At 43.0% G+C, this 7,060-nt stretch overlaps 1 protein-coding gene across 3 annotated transcripts in view; it reads right to left on the minus strand.

Annotated features, from left to right (window-relative positions):
- Positions 1–7,060, minus strand: part of Arhgap24 (Rho GTPase activating protein 24) — a 636,889-nt gene that overhangs the window by 409,524 nt on the left and 220,305 nt on the right. The window lies entirely within an intron of this gene.

A 7,060-nucleotide genomic window follows, 5' to 3' on the forward strand; every position in this document is an offset into this window, starting at 1 on the left:
GAGAATGAGAGTTTGACACACCCACAGTGAGTTTGACACAAGTGATGAGGGTATGTGTGAGCTGCCACAATAAAGGGTTCTTTCAAACACATTTTTTCTGTATTATCAAAACCCAGAGTGCATTTTTTTCTGTTTCTACACAGAGTCAAAGGTACATGCAACTGAAATAAAATATGTGAAATGTATTTCACTTTTTACAACACATAATGAATCCTGACCTTTCCTATTCAGTTCTATTCTGTCTCGTTCTATTATTTCTTAATAAAAAAAAAAAGGTATTGGTCAAAATCACTAATTAGGAGACTGGAGAGATAGCTCAGCAGTTAAGAGCTCCTGCTGTTCTTGCGGAGGACCCAGGTTCATTCCCCAGCACCCAAGCACGGTTCACAAGATTTTTAACTCCAGCACCAGGTGGCCTGATGCCCTCTTTTAGGCTCTGCAGGCACAGAGCACAGCTGGTGCAGATACATACATCAGAAAATAGATACAATCTTTCTTGAAAAAATCAACATTTTAATTGTGTGCCATTGATACAGCCAATTTTACAATTTGAAAAACATTGATTGGGACTTTCTCTGCTCATTATTTAATGATAATAACTATCGATTACTATTGCTGTGTACCAGATGGAGACATCCTTCCATTTTTCCATGCATTGCTCACCTCGTAAACCAAACTAAATATGAAAATAACGACACTGTGCCGTAGGCACCAGGAAGTACCCATATTTACAGAAAGGAAAACAGCAGTTCAAACTGGTGAGTGCAACCTGTCATGGCCACAAGGCTTAGCCAGTCCCGACGCAGTACAATTCTAAAGCACAACAGAAAGGCTTACTTCTTTGGGCTGAGATAGTTTACTTTGAGTTCCAAAACTACCGCCTTTGGACTGTGTGATTTGTAGACAAGTTACTAATCATCTCTGAACTTCAGTTTTCCCAGCTATGAAAGGGATACGATAGGGTCAATCTGATGCTGTGGTGACCTATGGACACCCCAAAGGGACACACACATGGGTAAGAACACTCCTGTTTGGTCATAAGTATCTACTTTCAAAGTTCTCAAGTCTGAGTTCTCCTTCCAAAACCTTTAGAAAATGGAACATTCGGTGACAAGAAGTAAAGAAGACAGACCTAAAATATTTCAGGAAACTATGTTTAGTGACCTAGAAAAACATCAGCTCTAAAATACTTAAAGTTACACAGTACAATTTAATATTTAATAATATTTAAATTAAATTGTATTTAATTTAAATTAAATTGTATTTAATTTAAATATTAAACTAAAATGTCAAAAGAGTTAGACAGTACAAAATAAATTCAGGGAACTTCTGCAGTGGGACGCTAACTTGTTAAAGGCGTCTCAGCCACAGGTGCATTTAATGGACGTTAAACCCTGTAGAGCAAGTCTTCAGAAAGCCTGCACTGGGGCACAGCTGATCATCAGACTCCATTCTCATCCTCCAGAACCACAAGCCGAAAGGGTTTGTCACTCTTCTATTAACCAAAGCCAAATGGGTTCTCATTAAATCCCTGGGAATAAATACCTGTGTGAATCTAATATGAAACTCCTTGCACAAAATGATTAAACTGTCTAATGTGAAGTATAGACTGTTACCCGTGCCCCCCCCCCCCCATGTCTCTATCCTGACTCTCGGTTTAAAGAGACAACAGCACAGTGGAGAAGTATTTAGTGACCTCGTGCTATCGGTGTCCCTGTGGCCAGAGCAAGTCAATTTCTAGTTACTCTAGTACAGGCGGTGAACTTGAATTTTTTAAACAGATAACCAGCTAGACTGAGAACACACAAAAGTTAGGGCGTGTCCTTCTGATATTCCTGGAGATGCCGAAGAACTGATGAGTTTGAGGGACCTGATTGGTATTTTGTACAATTGATCGAAACTTTATCTACCTACTAACCGTTAGGGAGGCAAGAGACAAAGGTAAAATTGCTTTGAAAATAAAATGAGCCCATTTGTATTTTAGATCAGATGGAGAATACTCTGCTTTCTGTGCATCAGGCAGCAGAACCAACTGTAGGCAGAGGCAGAGGTTTTCAGACAGGAACTTTGGATTTGCTTTAGTGCTCAAAGAAGATGAAAAGAAAAATCAATATACTGAGGAATCGGAGACATGAAAGGAAGCGCCCTTCTCTGTTCCCCCTTCTCCACCCACTTCTGCTTTCCCTTTTAATTATATCTGACTTCCCTCTAGCATTAGCACTCAAGATAATTATTAAATAGCCAAAACTGGTATTTTAATTTTGTTTGATTAATTAAGACTATTGCCCGTCCCGCTGGTAGCATATCCAAGTTTAACTTCATCATTAGTCTTCACAGCTAAATCCAGACCTCCCACTGGGAGTTGATGGAACACAGATTTTATAGTATGGTACAAAAATAATTGTGCAAAATATATATCCAGTCGAAACCGTTTATAGTATCTCTACAAGCAGGAATATTCGTGGTTTCTTCAAACGATGGTTACACCATAGCTTTTGGTTTATTTTTGCTTTAGAATCACAGTAGCACAATATTCCATATAGTGCAGGGATTAAATAGGCATGTGTGGGCTGGTCTAGAGACTGAATTGTGTTTTGTAGTACTGTTGCATAAGGAAAATAAATGCTGAGTCCAAACACAAATTCTTCAATACACTATTGGTATACCGCTCTCTGCATGAACTGGGGCCCATCAATATGTCATTCACCTACAGCTTTGCTTGTCCATTCATTACCAAAGCATCCTATGCTATACTTGGGTCATTGCATCAGCCACTTGAATCCACGTGGCTTCTTCCTTCTACCACTCAACCACTAAGGAACTCATAATAGCTAGGAATAGGGGGAAGCTGGGTAAAATCCGTCCATACAACACGTGGTTTGCTACCCTCCCGTGAGCACTAATACAAAAGCGGCCTCACTATAGTATCATACTATAGCCTTGGCTGTACCCTCCCGGGTGGATAAGTACACTGTGATGGCTCCATGTTGATGAAATTGCATAGTGATGTGTCCCTCAGAAGAGTCCCCAATGTTAGCTGACACACGGCTGTAATTATTTTGAGTATGATCAAATTATAGGAAGGTAGACAAGGTGGCATTGTTAATTCTTTCTGCACAGAATCGAGCCCCACCCCGCAAAGGAAATTTTCTTTGAAATAATTGGAGGCCACTGCTCTAGAGGAAATTTCTGGGCAACAGGAGCATTCCAGCAGAATACACCCATGAACAAGACATCAGAAATGTGGACAAGGAGGAGCCACTACAGTGGAAAAGGCAGCTGCAAGGGAAGAGCTTTTAGACAAGATGCTGAAAAGTTAGCTGGCCTGAAATTACTGGCCTGCAAATCTGGTTACTTCAGAAGCAGAGGCAGAAAGATCACAAGTTCAAGACCAGCCTGGTCAAAACGAAACAAAAGGAAGAAAGAAACTAAACACCATATGAAACTGTTTTTTAAAAGCTGGGATCAACAGGAACTTGATGGTGAGTCTAAATTTCTGAACATACCACACACTGTGGTCAATGAACATGAGGAAACCAAAATGGTATTAACCAAGAATTTTCCTCCATGCAGGTTAGCTCTCACCACACCAGAAAGTACCATGTGGGGTGCTGGAACGAAAAAAAAAAAAAGTAATCAAGAGTCTTAGCCAGTCACACACCCTGTGAGCTACAATGGTGGGTATCATGGCATGCCCATGGATGCAGCAGTAGCACCGACGGTATGGGAGAAACCAATTACTTCCTAAATCCAGCCAGGATCTCATGGTTAGGGAGCTCATGTCTGCTATCTCTATACCAAAGATGAATGCAGAGTCACCAGAGAAGTTTCTGTGTGTAATGGATAGCGGTCAAAGCAGAAACAGACAACTGGTCAAAGTTCAGAGGGCAAGTGTCAGTGGAGTGCCCAGTCACAAATGGGACATCTGTATGACCTCCCCTCACCGAAGGGCTTAGGGACCATAGTGACAGAAGGGCCGGGAAGCTTGTAAGAACCAGAAGTCAGGGGATCAGGAACAAGAGTGTCTTCCGAACATGACACAAGACTGCTACACTCTTGTCATGAACTCACCACAGTTGTGGTTTTCTGCACCGGACCCCACCAGTCGGTGTTCTAGCATGGAGGGAGAGGGGCTCACAGCGCCTGTGAGGACCGGCTGTGGACAGTGTACGGCGTCTAGGGTGGAGGAGGCGGTTTTCCTTAAGCCTGTTGGCCCTGGTAAGTCAACCATGCCTCTGTGGAAAAGCACTTGCTTAGTACATGTTGAAAGGCGTAGGTTCAACCCCAGTACCTCACACGAAGAAACCAAGAGTTTACAGTTAATACTAGCTCTCACTGGGGTCCGATCGGGACTGCAGACGGGGAATTGGCACTTCAATTTTGTGTTTTATAAAGATTCGTTGTGGGCGGTGGTGGGGCACGCCTTTAATACCAGCGCTTGAGAAGCAGAGGCAGGTGGATCTCTGTGAGTTCTGAGGTTAGCCTGGTCTGCAGAGTGAGTTCTAGGATAGCCAGGGCTACATGGAGAATCCTTGGCTTGAACTCCCCACTGCTCCCCAGAAAGGTTGATGTTACTTCGGTAGAGACAGATGTCACTTCAAAGGACGCATGAGCACAAAAATCTCTGAAGAACAAATCATCTTTGAGTCTCATCATATGCCCCTTTCCCTTCCAACTGTGCGTTTGCTTCAAGGCTTAACCCAGGAGAACCTTGTGGACCGTTAGTCAGAGCCCATAGAGAAGCTGCCCCTCCAGGTTCAGCAAGAGGCTCAGCACTGGCTTCCTGGCTTCGCTGTCCATTTACAACTGTATTCTAAAATGTCTTTCCCCATCTGGGAGAAATTCAGGAGTCCTTTTTGCCCTGGCTTTAAGAGTAAACATGAATGATTTTATTTAAAAGAAAACAAACAAACAAAAAAACTTCTTTTTTTTCTTCTCTGCAATTTAGAGGCTTAGGAGTCTGCTTATCCTCACTGCCTTCTGCATCCATCTGTGACAAGTTGCACAGCAAAATCTTCCTCCTGGGATTGGGGCTGGGACTACCCTCACCTGCCCGGCTTAGTTTTAGAAAACACACACCTTTAACAAATATAACCAACCTGGGCTAGAAAGAAGCAGTCAGCTAGACACATGTTGAAATCGAGGGAAATCCAGTTTTCACCTTCGACCAGACAATACCAGAGGAAACTGACTCCAGGTAACAGAGGGTACCACAGCCTTGCTCACACTCAGAACAGGAAGCAAATGTACAGAGCCAAGATTTCACAGCAGCACTGCCTGCTCGCAGCCGGAGAAGCCAACCAGGACATGAGAAGCCAGAAAGAAAACACCCCTCAGTGGGCCAGTAGGTCACAGTGTGGCTCGTATGCGCACCGCTGGTAAACACAGCTTAGACGCTGGCTGGGACAGGAAAGGAACTGGACTCGACGCCAGCAGCTGCTCAGCCCCACCCCCACCCTCCACCCAGAAGAGTCCAGGATCACATGGGAAATAAATCTGCTATCCAAGAGGGCTCTGAGCGCTTTCGTGATCATTATCTGAAGCAAAGCTGGGCAAATTTCACTGTCGATTCCAGCCAGAGCTATTTTATGCTATATTCTTGTTGGGAAAGATTCACCACTATTTGTCTCTACAGTGGGTTTTGATTTGTTCTGAAGCGCTCTGTTTTGTACTACTTACTACTAGATTAGTGTTTTTAAAATGCTTCATACTCACCTCATGTAAAGCCCAAAAGATTATTAGACAGAAACTACCCATGTGTTGAATCCAAAGCCCTCGGATGCTGAAATGAAAGCCGTGAGAGCCGTGTGGTTGAGAGTCAAGGAGCCTGAGTTTCTCACGTACCCTGCTAGCTGTACATTACTTCCATGTACCTCAAAACCTCAGTCTGTCCCGTGCACACTCCTCTGTGTGACAGGAAGATGTTGTTTGTTTCAGAGTTGTGTCTCAATGCCATGTCTGAGGCACGATTGCTGACAAGTCCATCATCCCACTACAGAAAGGATGTTTTCTAGAGGCTGGGCACTCAGGAGAGATGAAAAGGGCAGTTTTGTTATTAAGTTTGCTTGGAAGTTGAAGGATCCCCAGAGAAGATGAAGGAAGTACCGGAAATGTAAAAGGAGATTGAGAACCCCCCAAGCCATGGGTAGCTCTATGCTTGTTTCCTGGCTTTTTCTAAGGTAGTAATCCTGCATGTTTTATGATGCCCAGTTTAATACCGACATCACTTCTTGCCCTTAAGGGCTAGTTTTGAGCTCTAATTAGAATCAGGGATGGGGCTGCATTGAATCTGCCTGTCCGTCTCCTCAGCAATCGAGTACAGAGTATAGCTTTAAAATGCCACTGTAAATGTCCCCGGCTTTGTCTCACTTGGCAGACCCAACATCACAAAACTTTTTACCTACAGATAAGCAAATCTTTTACACCCTTTCTATTTCAAACACCTTGCCTAATTTACTCATTTCCTTTTTAAAGCGTGGAAGGAAATAATGGTGTCTTGGAAGGCCAAATCAGGAATAATATTTAAAAAATGATGAGTAATATGGTGAAAACAGAAACAAATTAGAGAAAAAAATTATTCAAATGAATTGGAATAGATTACAGTGGAGCTGGGGTCTGTATTACTAGATGATTAAAAAAAAAATCTAGCATCTCCAAGGAATTCGAAGTAACAACCTCTATTTGAGGACTACGCAAGAAATGCTACTCAAGTTCCTTTTTAATGAGAATATCCTGCAAGCTCCTCCTTAAAAGCAGATGGATACCCCTTCAAAGAGTCAAACCCCATCTGCGTGTCCTGTGATTCACTGAAGATTCTCTACCGCTTTCTGGTACAACAGTCATAAATACATATATTGAAATCTACCTCCACATCCACAAGCCAGTTTCTAGGCAACTCTTGAGCCTGGCTGAAACACTGCCAGAGGAAAGAGCAAAGTAGACCGCGAGAGAAGAGGCTGTAGTAATTGCATCTGTTTTGTAAGTCAGAAACACAGGATGCCTGCGTGTCGTGTCACACACACACACACACACACACACACACACACACACACACACACAC

Source organism: Psammomys obesus, unplaced genomic scaffold (assembly GCF_907164565.1).
Source record: "Psammomys obesus unplaced genomic scaffold, mPsaObe1.curated_primary_1811, whole genome shotgun sequence".
Classification (NCBI taxonomy): Eukaryota; Metazoa; Chordata; class Mammalia; order Rodentia; family Muridae; genus Psammomys; species Psammomys obesus.